The following is a 21,734-nucleotide window of genomic DNA, read 5'->3' on the forward strand; positions in this document are numbered from 1 at the left end:
AATGGTGAAATACAATCCTAGTGTAACAAGTAGCAATAAGGTGTATGAAGTTTGTCATTAGTGTAATGCACCATGAAAAATGCTTGTCAGTCAGGCAACCTGACTGCACAGAATATCTGCACAACCAAGTATGGACTTAAAAATAGACTCCACAATAGTTATAAATGGCAACAAGCTTCTAATTTCTCAAAAGAAAAAAGAAAGCTATTTTATTTTAAAATCTTTGGGATAAATGTTGAATTCAAATCCTGAATTACAATCTGCTTTCAGAAAACATCGATCAGCTGACAAAATCTGTGAATATTCGGGTTAAAAGCTTGAGGCTGAATTAGCGTTTTTTTGCAGTGCAGCTCCAATTACTGGCGACTGAGAGCATCTCTGACTGCTAATCTGTGATTTACATTGTTCTACTTCCTCATTAAAAGCTTATTACAAATCAGTCAAAGCCAAATAAATGATTATAGTTTGATAACTCTGTCAAAAAAACACGATGCAGAGCTTTTAGCCTCATGCACAGTGCCTGTTTACAGTGCCTGTACTGAAACAGAGACAGTTTAAATCACTGCACATCAGGCCCTGTGAATAATGATGTGTTCACTGACTGAAGTAACTGTTGATCATAAAGCCTTCGCTTACTGCTATACATACGGGGGTGCATTAAAACCTGAGGAGTAAAAAGTCCATTAATATCTCAACTTAACTGAGAAACGGGGAATAAATCTGCTAAGTGATCTGTGATTTAGACCTCTGTTGTGAAAGCTCTGTTTTCAGATTTTTTTCTCATATTGAAGGCTTCATTCCAGTGAAGAGAGAAAAATATGTGTTTACAGTTTTAACCAGCTTATCGTGGTTGTACTCTGTGAGACAGTCAAGGACAGAGAGTTAAATTAATTTTAAAAACCTGGTTACTGGCAGCACAAAAATGCAGACAAGAAGCTGCACAGAGGATTCTGTTCAAGCAAAGAGCTTCCACACAACCACGCTGTTCACTCTCCGTGTGAACGCGTGCTTGCATGAACGCCTCTGCTGTGCTCGGACGATGAATGTGCGCGTGTGTTTGCTTTGCAGAGTGCAGCGTGTGACAGTAATGGCTGCTGAGAGCATCTTCTGCTCTGATGGTTTCACTGATAAATGCTCTTGGACAGCCTCCTGTCCCCTACAGCCACATCTCACACCACACTACAGCTCCCAAAATTCATCGGTCTCCTAGCTCACCTGGTGATTACAGGTTTGGGTTTTTCTCTGGGTGCAGTATACAAAAAGCACAGAGGTGAGCTGGAGACCATTTTTCCTCCAGTCCATTATTCTGGAACCTTAGACAGTGATCTCTCCGTCTTACTGTCATTGCTGTTATAGCCTGACAGACTTTTGAGGCTGAAATGAATACTGATAAACATATGGTTCAACCTAAACCCTTTTCTTCAGCTGGTAGCATCTCCACTCTCTTTATTTGTGTAAATAAACAGTAGCATGTATTGTTTTTGGATGCACTTCTTTAGTGCATTCATGTTGCTTCCTGAGGGCCTTGTTAGTGATACATCACTATGGTAAATTAACCATGAAAAAAGTTAAAATTTAAAAATATGGTACACCTTTAAATTGAAAACCCTAACTTATTTAATTTGGTAGATCTCAGTTTTTTTGGTCACCATCCAGCATGTCTGTTGAACTCCTGAAACCCAGAAATGATGAAACAGAAAATATGGCAATAGAACAATATTAAATAATATGAAATAATACAAAGGAATACTTAACAGGTTTATCTGTAAAGGTAGAGAAACAGAATACAAAGCTACGTTGAGGTGAAGATCACACCTGGTTTATATAAATGAATGAAACTCATTTGTCACGTTTTTACACTCATTCATTGAGTTTTATATTGCCAGCCATCTGCACATTGACACAGTTCAGAGACAATATGTGCATGCCAACCAATTTCCTAATAAGTGGCACTTGACAGCTTTTAAGTGTTGGCGATTACAGATAGGTCTTTGCTCCACATGTTAATGTGTTTGTGTCCTTGTTTCTCATGGAAACTTCCTGGCTCAACAGATGATGGAAAAGTCACATTGGTATGAATTTGTCTAATCTTTCCCACTGAGCTGGAGTCATATGTCTAGTCCTTGTCCCACCACAAAACTAATGGAGCATGTCCTGAAAAATGCAGCTTTTTGTTTAATGACTTGAGGTTTTTTCCACAGTTAAATTTATTTATTTCTACGTCTGCTTAAATAGTTTCGAGGGCTGTTGAAATCTGGTTACTTTCTTTACCTTGGAAGGTAGTCTGCACTGAGACAATTCTAAGCCCAGAAAAAGCCCTGAAACCTGGTTCTGCATCTTCCTGTTTGTCCCATTGCTCTGCACATTAAATATGCATTTTTACATTTGAACTGTACAGCACAGGAAGTCGGGCCATGTTACTGAGACGTCAGAGTTCATCTCTCAACCTTTCAGCTTGGGAGGAAAGTAGCTGCAGGGGATAGAATCAGAGAACAGAGGTTAAATAGAGCACATCTTTTCTTCTCTTGTGTTTCTGGCCTCTATTCTCTCTTAGCCTTCTGTCCGTGGTATGTAGAGCATGGCTAAGTCATTCACTGACAAGCTCCATCTAATGCAGGTTACTCCAGTGGTACCATTTACCATATTCATTTTATGGGCGATCCTTTCCTGATTTGGAATGTGTGACAATGCTGCTTTATAAACCAATTTAAGTGACAGTTTTGTATCATTCAGGCATAAATGTTAAATATATGCTCACTGCATTAGTTGTCACATGCACAAACTGTGATGTCTTAACAGCCCTATAAGCATTTATACTGGTGCTGGATTTGCTGGAGTCTTCTCCTGAACAGTAGGTGCCGCCACTCTGAGAGAAACCTCCCCCGTCAGTGATGATATAGGAGCAGAAAGTCCAAACAGAAAGCAAAGTAGCTGCAGTTTTCTCCAGCTGCTGCAGCTTTAATCACAAGTGTGAAAAAGGGAGGCGTAAACTTTGCATTGCTTGCACCCCATGTGCACGCTAGCATCTTTATGTTATACTACTGTTACACTGGCCTGTTGTATTTTATGTATGTAAGGTATGATATGAGAGACCAATGTACATGCTGTACACCTGAGTATCAGTGCACTGGCAACCGAGATGGCTTTAGCTTGTTACGCCAAATATATGCAGCATAGTCAAGGTACAGCTACCTGGCTAACCGCTCTCTTAGCTAATGCTGTAGAATATGAATCCATTGTGTTGTTACATAATTTATTAATGTCTAAAATCAACACTAAAATGAAACTAGAGTGCTGTATAAATAGAGTGAAATAATAAAAATAATAGCATTTCTCAGTTTGAACATTCAATGTTGCCTTTGAAGTATTTTTAACTAAATGAGGGTTGTAGCTAATTTTGAGAGTGTTAATAATTTGACTGATTTATGTCACATAGAGCATCACATTTTTTACGTTATGATGGATCATTTATTGAAATGTGATACCATTTACATCGGGGATGCTAAACTCTTTTTAGCTAATTAGCCACATAAAAATTTGATCTCTTTATATACTGGAACAGTAAGGCAGTCACATAATAACCTGGCTTTGTTTTAATGTAAAGAAGTAAAAGTATGTCCTAAAAACATTCACAAAACAGATGGTAAACACTTTGAGATAAATTTAAATAGTTCCATCCATCCATCCATTTTCTTCCACTTATCCGGGGTGCGGGGGCAGCAGCCCAAGCAGAGAAGCCCATACCTCCCTCTCCCCAGCCACCCAGCCAAATCCGCCAGCTTATCCGGGGGAACACCAAGGTGTTCCCAGGCCAGCCGAGAGATATAATCTCTCCAGCGTGTCCTGGGTCTGCCCCGGGGCCTCCTCCCGGTGGAACATGCCCGGAAAACCTCACCCAGGAGGCGCCCAGGAGGCATCCTTGTCAGATACCCGAACCTCCTCAACTGGCTCCTTTCGATGTGGAGGAGCAGCGGCTCTACTCCGAGCCCCTCCCAAATGGCTGAACTTCTCACCCTATCTCTAAGGGAGAGGCCAGCCACTCTCGGAGAAAGCCCATTTCTGCCGCTTATATTTGCAATCTCGTTCTTTCGGTCACTACCCACAGCTCGTGACCATAGGTGAGGGTAGGGGCGTAGATCGACCGGTAAATCGAGAGCTTTGCTTTTACACTCAGCTCCCTCTTCACCACAACAGACCGGTACAGCGTCCGCATCGCTGCAGCCACTGCACCAATCCGTCTGTCGATCTCCCACTCCCTTCTCCAGCCACTCGTGAACAAGACCCTGAGATACTTAAACTCGAGTTGCATTTTGTAAATATCTTATTACATTTGCATTACAATTCAGAGGTGCTACAAAAACAGACCTTCATATGCAGAGTATTTTACTATAATTTATCTGGTTGAGCATGAAAACCATCTACTGAATTCTTGGCCCTTCCTGCTAGGCTAGATTTGATTGCACCTGTGGCCATTTGCTCCATGTCATTCCCTCTCTCTCTTTCTCTATGTCTCCTTCCTAAAGCCACAAAGATGTGAAAAAACTTGTCAAGATCTAGAAAAACATATGACGTTGAATATATATTTCACTCCTGTGTAAGCCTAGTAATCAACTGGAATAGCAGGAGATTTTACTATGCAAAGATTAATTTCACTACAGGTTTTACACTTTGCAAAGAGCTGGTGGACTGGATGGGTTCTTGCACATCAGCTGCATGGTTTCAGTTTTTGCAAACTGAATGCTGCTTCAGATATATTAGGTTCTTTAAATGTTTCTGAATCCATAGCTTGTGAGATTGTTGGGACTTTATTTAGTTCGTGAGGGACTTGTGAACAGCTGTTCCAACACAGTCCTGTAACACAGAAGTTCATCAGTGAAGGTCTGTTTTATTACAAGTTATGAATCAAATAAAAAATCTGTCTGCAGGTACTAAAGTAAAGTCAGAGAAGAGAGAGAAGGATGGACACCTAGGGAGAGAAAACTGGAGAGATGTTTTTTTACACGTGAAAGCACACTCACCTCATCCTGCAAATCTTTGAGTTATCAGGTTGCTTAGCAACAACAGAGAACCAGCTTGTAGTGTAAGCATGTGCCACCTCACTAACTTTCCTAATTGCTCAGATTAACTGATTAAACAAAGACGGGTAGACACCAAAATAGAGTCCAAAGGAAAGTAAGACTTGAACGGTTCATTTCTTTAACAGAACCACACTTGGTTCTTAACTTGGTAAGTGTCTGTGTCCATACTGGCTTGTTTTTAAGATGTTATGTTTTATTTTATAGCTGATTGTAGAGACAAACAGGAAATGTGGGGAGAGAGACCGAGGAAGAATTAGCCTACATTATCACCCAGTCGGGTGTGAAACTGAGGTGTGCCAAGGTAGCAGAGATCAGTGCAACAGAGATGAGGAGCAACTTTGGAGTTTGCATAATTTACATTGTCGTTGTTTTCTGCCCCTGTAGACACTGCCTCCAAAAGCACCACTACTGGACATATATCATACTCCACACATCTCAGGTTGGCTTCAAAAAAAGCCTTTAAAGCTGCCCCTCACAAAAAAATCCCAAAACCATTAACCTTACTTTTTGTTGTGAGGGCACAAAGTGTGAATTCAGGGAAAGAATACTTTTTCCTGAGCTGACCGAGTTGGACCAAGAGTGTTCCTCTATGCATCAGCTGTAGCTGATGAAATTACAATTATCTCTGATCTTCAGTTGTTCCCACAAAAGTTTCTGTAACATGTTGAATATTTTAAACTGACACCAGCTGACGTCACCTGGTTGTGGTTTTATTTCCAGAAAGGGCCTTCCTGATTTTCCACTTGCCCTATTGTTCAGCGGTTAACTACGTTACCGTTTTGCTGTACAGTCACAAACTGTTTTCAAAAGCATAGAAGCATGTAACCAGGTCAGACAATTGCCAGTCTTTAACCTTCCGTCTCTCAGAATGTGCCAGTGTGAGAAATGTGCAGCTGTTTGTCACAGGTGCTGTAACTGCATCATGTGTTCTCATTGTTTGACACTTTGTAGCCATATTAAAGAAGGCGTCCTTTGATCATTACACAGAAACTTTGAAATGACAATATGTAACTGCTCGCAAAGTTATATATTTGCATAAGACAGCATGTCATAAATAACAGCAATGTGTAGCTTTTTAGATAGAGGTCTAAATGTGTTGCACAAAGCAGTTTAGTTCTCGGAGTACTTTTCTGTTACCACACATCACCGAAGTAACACTTTAAACCACTCACCTCTCTTTAGTCCAGCAGAAAATCTAGACCTCCTTGAAATTTTTAACGGTTACAAGGGTATTTTCCTTGGAAAAATCTGGGTTAGTAGTGTCTTGAAAAATCTTTTCCATGCTCATTGCTTGCGTCACAGTATTATCAGGAAATGACACATAATGACCCATGTTTCCACCTTTTTTGTCAGCAGGTGTTACCTAGTGTTACCATGGAAACATAAGTTTTTACTTAAAGTTAGCAGGGTTTGGGTGGATAACGTTTCACACTTTTTAAGTCACTCTTTATTTCTATGAAACTGTTGAACTTTCTAGCTGATTGGTTGAACTACAGGTAAATTTAATGTCCTTCTCCTAAGGACATGTGTCTGTGCATCTATGGATTGAACCATATTTAAAAGTTTTGGGTGATTCCTCTGAGAGGGAAGCATCATAGCAGCCCCATGAACTTGTCAAACTGAGAAGTTTCATTTTCAGACTGTAGCTAAATTAACACAGATCTGTTTCCAGGGTCTCCTCAGGATGTAAAGTTAGATCCAAGGACGCAAGCACAGCCAGAAGAGAGTTTGGCTGCTGTAATTTAAGCAGTCAAATGCTTTCAAGATCAGTCAGTCAATTTCAACACATTTTTAGGTCTTATTATATTCATTCCAACAAAAAAAAGGAAAAAAAATGAGCTGAGAGTTTTCTGATGGGAAGCCCATAAAAAGGGTATTGGAAACATTTTGTTAAAGGAGGTTTTGACTAAATGCACCAGCACTGCTTTTTATGAATTCAAACAAGAAAAACTACAATGTAACTTTATATATCTGGATTTAGACTAGAATAACTTAAGATCTCTCTTGATTATCTTTTATGTTTGCTGTGCAATTTTTCATTGCCATGGTTTTGTCACCTGCATGTATTGTTTTTACAAGTCAAAAAGTTATCTCACATGATAAGCAGGGCAGAAGGTGCAAGATGGAGAGGAGAGTAACATAACTTCACACGTGGAAAGTAGCTCACGGTTGTGGTTATGGTCAGGTTAATGTTGGAGGATGTTATGTAATTTAGAGTCCTCATAACGAGAGCAAGCAAAAAATTGTTCATGTGCATGTTTGCATGCAGCACTGCCCTCCTCCTGTCGAGGTGTTGCCTCAACATAAATATGTATTTCCTGCCTCCATTGTCGCCTTGAAGAAAAATGTAAATTTAACATTCATCTCACTGCTTCCTCCTTATTTTAAGGATCGTGTGTGTGTGTGTGTGTGTGTAGGTGTGTGTAGGTGTGTGTGTGTGTGTGTGTGTGAGTGTGTGTGTGTGTGAGAAATCTTTAACCAGCCACAAAGCCTGCAGGGCCACCAAGGATAGAAGCACATTTTCACTCGCACTTCCTCTTATCTTCCTTTCTAATTTTCTCACACCCTTGCAATGCAGATGCTAAAACACATGCATGTACATACACAGACACACACACACGCACGCACACACACATGCATGGCAGGGTTATTTTTCCATGCAAAGATTGTAATGCATGCAGAGCAGTACAGTGATATTCTGAAGAGGGGGTGGGGGGTGGGGGGGTTACATTTTAATGAGTTATGCAGGAGGAGGCCGTTATTTCATTGGAAACACTTGGGTGCACAGGGCAAAATCTATAATCCTCTTTATTGGAAGGAGTCTTCATGAACGTCCTATGGGACCGCTGCCTGTGTACATCTCCATGTTGTGTATGTGTGTGTGTGTGTATGTGTGTGTGTGTGTGTTGGTGAGGGGGTTGTGATGGAGCTGCCGTGAAATCTCTTTGTTCTCATTCAGGAATATTTCCATTTGAGCACACAGGGATAATCAGCTGTGTCTCACGGAGAGTAATAAGTGCATGATGGCTTATTTCAGAATTCAATTTGAAATGAACATCAAAAGGTGATATTTTTCTTTACTTGTCTATATGATTAATGCATGTGGGCATGCAGGAGGGTGCTGTAATTGGTCGTGTTTAAAGTCGGTTTTCGGCAGCAAACATGAGGCGCAGAAACACATTCTCACACTAACGACGAGTTATAATTTGACACGATTTATGAAGAGACACAACAAAAACGCTCTTCCTCCACAGCCGCACAAAACCTTTAGGCATTTTAGCTGTTTGTTTTCCTGTCTGTTATCAATACCATCTGATCATCCCAAAATCACTTTTGCAGCAGGACAATGAGCCCACAGCCAGAGTCATAAAACTGAGTCCTGTAGCAGATGGTTGGGCCCCCACAGAGCCCTAATCTCAACATCATGGAGTACACCCAATTCCCTTAATTGTGTCCCTATTTCCTTCACTTGTCTCTTCTCCTTGCATCTGAGTTCTGTCCACTGAAGACTTGAGAAGACACACAAGTTAAAAAAAAAGAAGGTTGATTTGTTTTGTTGAATCAACCTTTTGGGCTCTACTAACCTGGATGACTGAGCATGCATCAAGACAGATATCCTTCCATTTTATCTGATCTTCTCACAGCTGTATCAACGATCTGTCCGATTTTAGGGGTCTGAGGTGTTCTGTAGAAGTGATTTAGAATCCTCTGCAGCCTCACATGTGACTCAGTGGTAAAATGTGTTTATTGCTGAAAGATAACAGACTCCATCTCTTCCCATTATTCATGACACAGATTAAAGCAGATGGCCATAGTAAATGATAAATGGACTGCATTTATTTAGCACCTTAATAGCCTTGCTGTCCATTCACATCACTTTATTGTTTTTTCTACACTTGACCAAAAGCTACCAAAATAAAACACTTCAATATTTTGCTGCAAGATCAGATATGTATTTGCCATAGCTGTCAAACTGCTATGATGTTCCCAATCACTGTGAGACATAGTGCCCCTAAAATGTGCACAGTATTATACATGTCAACATCTCTTCTTCTATTTATAGCCTCCACACAGATGTATCTATTTATATAACACCTAAGCCAACAGGAATCAATTGCACTGCAGGGTTGCAAATGAGAAGATGAAGACCGATGCAATAACTCATATAGCTTTTTGTGCAGATCAGTGTGTAGTTATGTGAATGTGTCTTTTCTATAGGCTTGTGTTTTTTTGGTTTTTGGGGGTTTTTTTTGTATTTGTGGGGTCCTGAAACCCTGCAAATACATCCCCCATACTGGTTGAGTCCAACGGCTTTGTAGAGATCTACAACTTTAAACACTATTTGAGATTTAAGGATAATAACTGGATTCTAGCTTGGGTAAGGGTCAGGCAGGTTAGGCATTCACTTGTCACAGTCAGTACTGGATGCCCACAAAAACTATAAAACAAGGTAAATGCTGTGCACTCATGTTTGTTTCATGTCCTATAGCTCAGTGTTTGAGCAGGCAGGTGGATTAACCTAAAGGATTCATGCACACTGGAGGAGAGATATGTTTTTAGTCTTCTTTTAGAAGAAAGTACAGACTTTAACTGGCCATCAGATGATTTTTAAATTTGTAGATGATTGTTTCCTTTTGAGAATATTTGGGCAGCGAGCTTTACAGTAATATACCATGCAGAGATGTATTGTAGGAAAAATTGATGAATATACTCCAGTCATCTGCATCCCATTCCAATCCATTGTCATCACTGGTACTTAAATTTACTCTACTCGTGGGAAAGAGCAGAATGTGGCGTGTGCTGTCTAAGATGTCAGTCCTAAATTTCCCATAGGCCTCAGTGAGGTTGAGATCTGGACACTGTAAAAGCTCGTAGTATATAAATGACATCACTTTCATATTCGTCAGATATGTCAGGTGATTCTGTGAGACCTCCTGAATCATAGGAAAGTGGTGACCACTCAGAGCATCTTTGTATTGATTTGCAGTGACCCTTCCTCCTGAAGGGAAGAACCCAAACAACAGGCAACCCAACAGGCACAATATTGCCTTACACATCAGAGCCACCAGATCCTTTTATTCTATGGGTCACTGCTTTGACAAGCAGTGTGGAGTCTTTGACTTTTTTTTCTTTCTTTTCTTTTTTCTAATTTGTCTAATGGGCCTTGTCATATTCTGTCCCTTATAACAGTGACTGTGTCATGCTATATTCACATTGAAATCTCCATCAGTTTCTCGCATTTCCTTAACCGGTCAGTCACTAGAGACTGCAAGTTTCCCAAACTGTTATTTGAAGCCATTTCCATATTATTTGGAACCAGCCATCCAGCCACTGTGTCAGCAGTAAAGCGAGAGTAGCAGGGCATTTGGATTGCCACTTACAAAGCAAACCAGCCTCTCTTTGCACATCACATCAAATCACACACTGTGCCTGTCCTCATTGTACTTGAGGAAAATCCTGATCGCAGCCATTTTCCACTGGTGCCCACAACATAAACGGGGCCTCTCCGTTTCTCCTAAATACATTTTTTTTTGAATACTTTGTATTCAGCCTGCAGTTTCATTTAGTCATTAAGGAGAAAGATATGAGCCTATAGACATGACTTCTTATAGCCAGCTTCCAGTCTGCAACATACACACTCACAGATGTCAACGAACCTCCTCTCCTCTTATCTCCCTTTGCTCTGTTTGATTGTGAAGAGTGATGAAAAGTGTGTTTTCTTCTTGTCTTTTACCTGCTGTCACTGTTTAAAATGACAGATTAGATGAGCTGTAGCTAATTAACATGCAGTTGTAGCTACTAAATGAAATGTTTGAGCATGCTCCGTGCATCTGACATCTGTTTTAGAGTAAAACGATGCAACATTTACACGTGCATGAAGTGAGAAAGAGGTTGGAGTTTTGTATTATATATTCTATATTCATGATGCATGTTGGGAGTAGCTTATTGTAAGTACTTACTGTAATGACGTTACCACTGTTATGAAGAAAAATACAAACTGGAAATCACGACTGAGGCTTAAGCGAGTGATCCTTCCATGTGGCAGAGTGCAGTCAAAACATTCAGCTGGTGTGTCAGAAAAATAAAGAATCAAACAATGATGTGAAATACTTTGTCGATCAAATACCTTACGTACCCTGGACTCACTCCACCATCCCTGTGTCGGTTTTGCTGCTCTCCTGTGCTCTCTGTTTCACCAAGTGTGTTGGCGTCTTTGAAGAGATGGAGAAAATACAGCTCAGAGGAGACACAGGTGAAAATCACCTCACTTACGTTGGCAGCAGCCTCTCTCACTGTGTAAACACCAAGGGAGAAGATGGTGTCGTTGTCATGCTCGTTTTCTTTTATTTTGATTTTTTGTGGTGATATTTCAAGATTTTGTCAAAGTTTCCAAACCCACTGGAGAAACATATGGGTGGAAATAGACGTTGTGGGGCTCCCATGGTTTAATAAAGGCTCAATTAAAGAAATTAAAACCACATTGAGCCTCCGTATGAGCCTGGAAAGACTGCCGTCCGGCTTTTCCTCGCTCTCTCCATAGGCAGGTGAAATTCTCATAAACTCTCCAAAAGCAACATCCTGAGGAGCACTGTGCAGATTATTTAGCCTAACTGCTCCCTTTTCCTCCTCCTCTTCTCTCTGGTGTCATTAACAGTGATTTATACGAGGGCTTGCCGGAACACGGATTGTGCCAATAGGTGGGATGCGGGAACATCGCCCCATCCTCTGCTACAGAGCGCTCCCCGCTCACCCTGCTGCTCACCACGCCTGTTTGATTGATCAAGGCAAAGCAAAGGGGCCATAAAGCAGAAGCTCACACAAAACACACAAATGGTTGCTGTGCTTTGTTTCAGGAGAGAACAGCCAGTGCGACTGCGGTGGTGTGTGATGAATAGAGAGGCCGGTCGGCAGAGACCTGGAGGTTTGCTTTAGAGGGAAGACCGGCACTTACTTGGATTTCTCATTTGGCTTTCAGGATTCAGCTGAAGGAATTCATTCCTACCAGATAAACATTTCTGATTTCACATTTTGCTAGTCATTCTGCACTACTAAGAAGGGAAGTGTATTATAATTATGAATGAGGTTCAGTATTTGAAGCTGGCTAAATGCTGCTGCAGTTCAAATTCAGTAATTACCAAAGTTTTGCTAGACTGGCCCGATTTAAATCTTCTGCTGCTGCTAACCATTTTAGAAATGAACCAGACTGCACTCAAGTTTGAAAATAGAATAAGTGGATGAGAGTTAGATGGTATAATATGTTTCACTGCCTGTTGTGATGCATGGACAATTTTAAAGTTTTGGGGGTTTTTTTTGTTGTTGCTTCTTTCATAATATTTAAAATTACATTCTGTTCTATCTTTTAATCCTTTAATGAGGACCTATTGTGCTTTCTCTGTTGTCTCATGTACACTGACCCAATGGTCAGTGTACATGAGACATAAAAGGTGGATGCTCCAGTTTAAATGATGAGATCAGTGGGTGTGTAAGCACTAACTCTGCCCATGGTCAGTGAGAAATACACTAAATTTATTCAGCACCTTAATAGCCTCGGTGTCCATTCTCACCGCCGGATTGTTTTTTTCTACACTTGACCAAAAGCTACCAGTGCCAAAATAAAACACTTCAATATTTTGCTGCAAGATCAGATATGTATTTGCCATAGCTGTCAAACTGCTATGATGTTCCCAATCACTGTGAGACATAGTGCCCCTAAAATGTTCACAGTATTATACATGTCAACATCTCTTCTTCTATTTATAGCCTCCACACAGATGTATCTATTTATATAACACCTAAGCCAACAGGAATCAATTGCACTGCAGGGTTGCAAATGAGAAGATGAAGACCGATGCAATAACTCATATAGCTTTTTGTGCAGATCAGTGTGTAGTTATGTGAATGTGTCTTTTCTATAGGCTTGTGTTTTTTTGGTTTTTGGGGGTTTTTTTTGTATTTGTGGGGTCCTGAAACCCTGCAAATACATCCCCCATACTGGTTGAGTCCAACGGCTTTGTAGAGATCTACAACTTTAAACACTATTTGAGATTTAAGGATAATAACTGGATTCTAGCTTGGGTAAGGGTCAGGCAGGTAGGGTCACAGTCAGTGCTGGGTGCCCACAAAAACTATAAAAACAAGGTAAATGCTGAGCTTTACAGTAACATACCATCCAGAGGTGTGGTGTAGAAAACTGTAGAATGCATGAGACATAAAAGGTGGATGCTCCCGTAAAACGTGGCCAACTGAAACAAGGTTCAAATGATGAGATCAGTGGGTGTGTAAGCACTAACTCTGGGTGCAGTGCTCAGGCTGTAAGAGATTTATTCTACTCTGTAGTCTGTGTGATGCCAAAGAAATTGGTAACGGAACTAATGTGCTCCACTAAGGCCCAGTTTTGGATAAATAACGACTAATTTAAACTATGAGAAGCTACCCTGAAAAAGAAAGTCCAAAAATAAATATGTGGAGTTAGAAGATGAGCAGAAAAGGTCCCCCTTTAAAAGAATAGTTTTTAAAACGCTAGTACATCTTAGCACAGGGGTGTCAAACACAAGACCTGACAGCTCGATAAAAAAACTCAGTCTGATCCATGGGACAGCTTTGGAAAATTGGAAGAAGGGCTTAAACCTTCATCTGCAGAACATCTGCAATCAAAACCAAAGCAATCCTGCAACACCATCATGCTATTGTAAATATTAACCTGACACATTTCTGTATCACTGTGTCTGCATTTAGGCATTAAAACTATGTATTGCAACATTGTACTAAATCCATTTTAAAATGCTGTACAGCTGAAGTCACTCTTAATCCTATAATTACAAAACTAAATAAATAATTCTTACATTTCGACATTTGACTGCTTCTAAAAATAGTTTGAGGAACATGAATACCCCCCACCCCCAAAACAAAACAAAGACTGAATCACAGGTATTCTGTAATCCAGAATTTCTAATGCATCCCTCATATGATCCACATGCATCACCCTCCTTTCCGTACATGCAATGAGAATGCTTGGTGAGGAGATGATGTTGTTAATTGATATGCAGATTTATTCGTTATTTGCATATCAGTCAGTCTGGCGGTGATGAGGTGATGAGGGAGTGAAAACAAGGAGATAAATAAAACACCGGGGACCGACAGTAAAGAAATAAAAGTATTAAAGCTTTAGTGAGAAACAAGAGCAAAGACAGAGAGAGAGGGGGGGAAAGGTTAACAGCACACCTGCTGTTCAGGGGTGTTACCGGTAATTTAGCTAAGGTAAGCGGTGTCATTTCCACACCTTTATTTTCTATGCGTTCCAGTTTCAGCTCAGTTGAGCTTTGTTTTCACTGCTTGTAATAATTGGATGGTAAAACAACTGAAAGAAAAAAATATATATTAAAAATAATTTAATAGTTTAATCACTGTGAAACGAAACCATACTGATTGTGTCTGTATGTGGACAGGAGCTGCTGGAAGATGGACTGGTTCATTCCAGTCGAGACTGCTTTGGCTTGGGAGTGTCTTTGCCATATGGCCTGCTCTGGCACTCACGCGCTGTACTCTTCACTTGGCTGAACATTAAACAGCGATCGCTCACTTTCTGTTTACAGACTGTGCTACAACCATCACCCAGCACCACATTTAATGCTTTATTGTCTTTAAAAACAACACACCTACACTTTTCCCATTCAGCTAGTAACAGAACATCTCATCACTTTACATCATGTCATATTTGTTTTTACATTTTAGATTATATTATGCTATGAGACTAACTGATAGCCATTGTTTGATCTAAGTTTTGCATGATTACACTGCTAAAGAGAGGATACATAACCAGCCACATACTGAAGCAGTAAACATGGAGCTGAAGCAAGAGGATGCATTCAGCATTTCAAGGGAGTGGAGCCTTGTATACATATTAAAACTGAAAGCAGTGAGAGAGAAAGTGTAAAGATAAAATCTGCTCTAAGCTGCTATCATAGGCCCATCTTAATAGCATCATGCCTGCAAATGTTGTTTTTTTTTAAAGAAGTTTTTTTCAGCTAAAACTGACTTTAAAATATTGTTTCTTTGTTTTAATCTACCAACTGTAGATGTGTGACAATGACAGTGTTTTTTGGTATATGGGATGATGTTGTTGTCACTGTTACAATGTTACAAGTTTAATTAGCTTTGTTGTCACAGTAACAGGATGATGCTGCACCTGGTTGTCAGGTTTAGTGGAAAGCACCGTTTTCTTTGATATTGGAGGCACTTGATGGCAACAGCGTTGCTAATGAAGATTTAACTGCAACTCCTGGTGTTTCTTTTTGCACCGAATTAAATCACGACAAAACAATAAGTCAGTCACCGATGCTAAGCCAGTGCTTAGCATCGGTGAAGTTGGGACTGATGAGGGAATTTGATCTAGTTACCTCAGCTGCCTGGACCCTGCTGATATAAATGAGCAAGCAGGTCTTTCAGACAAATTTCCAAACTTGAAGCCAGAGGATGTTAAAAAAGTACCTGGGAAAACCACTGGCCTTCCAAAAGCTGAAGGAATCTCTAAAAAATCTCTTAAAACTATTAATCATTCACCTGAAAAAAACTGGAAACACCTCATTTATCCAGTGAAAACATAGTGGCTTTCATTGAATACTATTAAGTATTTTAAGTACAAGTATTTTTACTAGTACTTCTTTCATCTCTGCATCAATATGAGGAGCTTTTATACTTCTTTAGTAAAGTGAGTCTTTGGAAAATACCTTTGGATAGTTTAGACATCTGAAGTTAGACGTCAGGTTAAAATTACAGTATTAAACTGTAATTTTACACATCCTTTGTCTTTTACACTGAATAATGATTCTGCATAATTTAGCAGCAGGCAGTGTGGTTTCCCCATAGTCAGTTAGTACACTTTATAAGCCTGTTACACTTTATGATAAAAATAAATCCTGTTTGATGTCATTCATTGCTCTTTGTTACTGGCCAATTCCTTTTTGTTAGTGAGATGATTTAGCTGAAGTGACCTTTTGTCTGCGGGCTGCACAGTCTGTCATCAAGATCTGATCAGCTTAGCGCTGTTTCTTTCGACACAGTTTTCCTGCTTTTGTTTCTCTGTGGGCTTCTAAAGCTTAGCCTTTCTTTAGAAAGGTCAGCAAAGCCCAGCTGGTCCTCAGCGTATGCGTGTGTATGTGCACAGAACTCTTGCGCCTTCGTGCAATAAATCGTGCAGCGGTTTTATTAGCTGCTCACCTCCGCGAGCCTTGAATCCATCATACACACACATTAACATTCAGACAGGCACTGCGTTGCTTCGGGGGACTGTTGAGATGATGTCATGGCTGAAACCTGACGAGATCTCAGCACATTTAATTCATTAGGACAGTGGTAAAACCTAAACACGGGACCAATAAAACTAATGAGGAATTCTGTCTTTGTCTCCACAGGGGCCATCAGACGTGAGCAGCTGCAGCACAACAGTGAGTCAGAAGTTTATCTTTCCTGTCTTTTCTTCTTGGTTTTGCAGGTGTGTGATGAATAGACCCTGTCCAATCACTTTGACATGCCATATTTTCTTTCTTTCTTTTTGTTTCCACGAGCAAATGGCTAAAGAGTTGATGCAGAACCAGCCTGATTATTTGTCACCTCAAGCTGTGTTGATAATGTGTTTTGGAAAACTGTCCCTCAGGTGGTGATCCAGACACATCTCTGCAGTGGTTGTCCAGCTGCTCTTTGTTACTGTGCAACTAAGGTCACTTTCACATTTTCGTTGCCTTAGATTATTCTCAAGTTTAGTTTGGTTTAAATTACAAAGAAAACTGCTTTATCACATATTAGGATGCACAGTTTGTTGTGCATGCATGCTGGTTTATTGTTGATGGAATCCACTGCAGCCTTCTTGTAAATCTGCATAACATCACTGTGAACTACAACACAGGTCTCTAGTTCTTACTGCCATTCATGGCACAGAGGCAAGAAGGTGCGCTAAACATTCCTCAGAGATTTATAAATGGTCCATATTGACATGCTCGTCCATGATGTGAATCTCCCCTTTCAAAGATACTCTATTGGATTGAGATCTGTTGACTGTGGAGGTCATTCAAGTACAGTGAAGTCGATATCATACTCAAGAAACCACTTTGGGTTAATCTGAGCTTTGTGGCACGCTGACAGACGATAGGTATACCGTGGTCATAAAGGGATGGACATGGTCAGCAATAATACTCGTACACTGTGGTGTTTAAACAATGCTCAGTTAGTACTGAGGGTACTAAAGTGTACCAAGAAAATACCCACACCATTACATCAGCAGCAGCAGCCTGCATGGATCCATGCTTTGATCGTGTTTACCACAAATTCTGACCTGAGTGTCGGAACATCAGACCAGGCAACATTTTTTATAATCTTCTGATATCTCAGCTTACATGAGTGGCACCTGGGGTGATCTTCTGCTGCTGTAGCCCATCTGGTTCTGTGTGTTGCTTGTTCAGAGATGCTCTTGTGCATACTTAGACACCATTAGAGGTGTTGTGTGGAAAAATCCCAGTAGATCAGCAGATTCTGAAATACTCAGATGAGTACTGGAAATGAAACACTACTCAGCTGACTTTAAATGTGGGCTGGCACTTGAATCACTTTTCTTCCCCTTTTTGATTCTCGGTTTAAGCCTCAGCATCTCCTCATGCCTAAATGTATGAAATTGCTGTCATGTGATTATTTCATGAGTATCTGATTAGTGCAGCACTGGTCACAGTTGTTTTCTATTTTTATTGATTAGCTTAGCTGACTGCTGCGTCAATATTGCAGCAAAATTCAAAGTCCTGTCCTTTTCTGGACACAAAGTGGAATTTTTCAGCACAGATTGTAAATGGTATGAATTTAAACTGTCAGCCGTAGTTTCAGTTACAATATTTTTTCTGAATCCATATCTAGTAAGTTACGTTTCTTGCTCCCCTAAAACATCAGGAGCTTTCTAGAGTCAAGCACACATTACTTTCTATGCGGTAATCTTGTAAGTAGTGAGCCTTCTGAATCAAAACCCTGTTTACACTGATTAGTTCGAATTCTTGATGCCAAATTTAACGGGGAATGTGTGACTGTTAAAATGAACATCTACTGATAAAATGTTATCATGAATCATGATCTTTTTTTTTTTTCTGTGTTCTTTTTATATCCAATCAAGCCTGGATTAAAAAAACAAAAACAACGCAAAGCAAGATGCAAGATGAGCTTTTCTGAATTTTAGAACCTCTGATCCGTTTTTATTTTGCCTAAAATACAGTTTACATATCCAAATAAATACCAGATCACATTATATAATTCAAACGGAGATAACTGAGAAGTTGTTTGGACTGGAGCGCACATTGCTTACAGCCTTTCATTGTGTGTCACTACAACTGTGTCTTCATCAGAGCCGAGCAGTGGAAAAGATACAACATAACATATAGTCAGACATTTGTCATTGGATAACTGAAAAGGATTTCAAACAATTTAATAATGGATCTAAGGTGGGATTTGACTTGATACGTATGTTTACAGCTGCCAGAACACCAACATCGTGCAAGACTTTAAAGCCCTTTAAAGTTTGAAATGTATAAACTACATCTGAAGTACAAACATCTCGTGATTCTTGGGCTCAGAAAACTCAATTAAAAATTCTACTAAAAGGGACCAAAAGCACTAGCATGGTGGAGAGGTCCAATTTAGTCACTTCAATTATCCAAAGTGTTACCGTATTTTTCGGACCATATGCGTCTTCGGATTATAAGGCGCATAAAGCGAAACAAAACAGTCAGATAAGTCAAACTTTACTCAACTCATTCTTCTTGCTTCCTCCACTTCCGTACCATTGATTAATTATTGATAAATTCTCTCACAGCTGCTCTAATCGCATGTTGTTGCAGTATATTAATACTAACCTTGACTAACCTCGTATTGTGGATAGATTATCTCCTGACTGAAGTTTGGTCAGTTTACAGCATCCTGCGTTGTGATTGCATTTGTCCCTAACCATCGGGAACCCTCCCGTTAACGCGTGGAAAAAAGTTAGTATTCATCTTCTAACTTCACTGTGTTTATGTTATGCTACCGTAGCTGTGTCGCTAGTGATTGCATAGCAAATCATTATATAGCAGCTAGTCCAACTTCAGTAACCCTACAAACCTCACTGCTGTTTAGTTTTCTGTCTTCATTTATGTTGGAAGTGATAGCAGAGTTTGAATTTTTTCAGAAATCTCTCAGTCAGAACATGCTATATCATGTTTAGGTGGAAACTAGCGAGCTAACTTCTGCTAACTCTAACTAAACTAAATTCTTTTTTCATGGATGCCTGGATGTTAAACTCAATTGTTACATATGTAAAGCAACAACACTGATCATTTTATTAAAGATGAAAGAATTTAGACAGTTTTTAACTCTCAGTGATGCCGCAGTGTTCGTTTGACTTTGGGACCTGAAGTAGACGGAGTTCAAGCCGTGTATTACAAAAAATCGGTTCGAGGTCACTACTAAGCACAAGCAGAATTCATGCATAAGGCGCACCGGATTATAAGGCGCACTGTTGATTTGTGAGAAAATGAAAGGATTTAAGTGCGCCTTATGGTGCGGAAAAACGGTAGCTACGTCTGCATGTGTTAACACACCTGTTAATCATTGCAGCCATGTCCCTAATTATAACCCTTAACAAAACCAAACAGATGAGCCTTATATAAAAACATTAAAAATGACGCACCCTATCAGACCAGATCATCATCATATCAAAGCATCAGATGAGCCAACACATGATAGTCGTAAACAGAAAACAACAATATAGACTTCAACTTAATATCACAGGACTGAAAATACAGACAGTACCAGTATAAGGATGCAAGAAGGGTAACAAATGAGAGGAAAACTCACAAAATCAGTTTTTCCTTCATCCGAAAGAGCTCCAATGTGTCTAGTTTGTGGATCCATCTGTCTATGGAGAAGTGAGCTAATGACATCAACAGCAGCTCTAAAAGAGGGTGAGACTTTTTCCTCCGTTACAGAAAGGAAAGATTAGAAATTAAAAATTAGTTAAAGTTGGTCAAAATAAATAAATAAATAGAGTGGGAAACAAACTGCCTAGATGCAGATAGTTTGGCTTTTGATTTTTGCGACCAACAAGTATTTCTAGGCTCTGCTCTCTGGAGGTTTCCATGGTAGCAGCTGTCCTGATGCGCTGTAATGATGACCTGAGGAGGAGTGAAATGGCTGATTTTTCCTCTGCTTTCTTGCGCTCTCTTCCTCTCTCTCTGCTGTGCTCAGTGTGTAGTTCTTAACGAGAATGTTTCACTACAACAGATGGAGAAGATGGAGATGTGCTGAATTTTAGGATCATGTGATTTTTTAAACTTTCATTGTGCACACAGTCTTTTACCCACCGACCCAAGCAGGAGCTTGTAGTAATCTTATCGTAAACACTGGAAATCTGTCTGGAATATGAGGCATTGATGTGATTCATATCATTAGCTTCATCTGCTTTAGAAGGATTCCCCATCAGCTCAAAAGTCAAATGTAGATTTAGCTGACGCCATGGGAGGACACATGCAGACAGTGCATGTTTTTTGTCTCTTTTTGGCAACACTTGATGGATATGAATGCATAAAAATCCCACTCCATCATATAGTGTGTGAAACAAACAGCAAATTCTTCACGGAATTAAAACTGCTTTTTTGTTTGGTTTTACATTTGACTTCAAATTTGACTTGCTAACCTAATTTTAGAGTTACATTACCTTGCATGCAGCTCTTGAAAGCACTCATAAAGTAACACCTACCAAACCCAAATCACTCAGCACAGTAATATTACTAATCACAGTGCTGTAATAGTGGGTGTTGCACAAAGCAGGTACTGCTCTGCTGCTCTGCGGCTGAGACAGATGAGGCACCTCCAGGGAGTTTTCCAGCTGAAGACTTTCCGTCCCTGCTGACTTCCCTTTCTTTCCTGTAGCTGTGGCCACAGTGGCAGCGTTTCCAGAACACGTTAGTGTTTGTGACCAGTTTCACAACCAGAGATGGGCAGTAATGCATTAATGTAATCTGATTACTTTTTCAAGTAAAGGATTGCTACTGCAAAAAGTAATTAGATTACTGTTACTTTCCCGTAAGCATGCCACATTACTGCTTACTAAACCCTGATTTTGATTGTGAGAGTGTCTCATTACAATGACATATGAGCGTGCGACATTCGTGGCAGTGACAGACGTGTAGATCAACAATGGATAATATGGAGTGCGGGAGAGAGTACGACCATGCAGCGTTTAAAGCTTGGAAGTACTTACATGACTTTGAGTTTGATTCCGTAAAAAGTGACAAAAACATTACCGTGCGCTGTACACGCTGTGTGGGAAGAAAACTTCTTTCTACAGTGAAAAATTAAACTTCAAATCTGAGCAAGCACCTAGCACGCTGACACGGGGATGTGAAATTCACTGAGAAACCTCCGGATCCCCCCGCTGACATGACCGCTGCGGCACTAGGCAAACCTACACCGGCCCCACTCCTGCTAAACAGGGGAAAACAGAGGACTTAGTACCAATGAATCTTTGATTTATTTCATTTTATGCTGTGTTTACTTGCATCTATTTGAAACAGTGAGTTTAAAGACAAAACATGATTTTATTTTATATGCTGGAATATGTTAAACAAATTTCTTCTAGTCAAACACTGT

General features: G+C 40.0%; 1 protein-coding gene across 2 annotated transcripts in view; it reads left to right on the plus strand.

Annotated features, from left to right (window-relative positions):
• The window catches only part of enox1 (ecto-NOX disulfide-thiol exchanger 1), a 118,445-nt gene that overhangs the window by 18,296 nt on the left and 78,415 nt on the right, over positions 1-21,734 (plus strand). For both annotated transcript variants that reach the window (XM_005475294.4, XM_005475293.4), the window contains exon 2: positions 16,490-16,522. The gene's annotated coding sequence lies outside the window, so the exon portion shown is untranslated. The remainder of the gene's footprint in view (positions 1-16,489; positions 16,523-21,734) is intronic.

Source organism: Oreochromis niloticus, linkage group LG16 (assembly GCF_001858045.2).
Source record: "Oreochromis niloticus isolate F11D_XX linkage group LG16, O_niloticus_UMD_NMBU, whole genome shotgun sequence".
NCBI lineage: Eukaryota > Metazoa > Chordata > Actinopteri > Cichliformes > Cichlidae > Oreochromis > Oreochromis niloticus.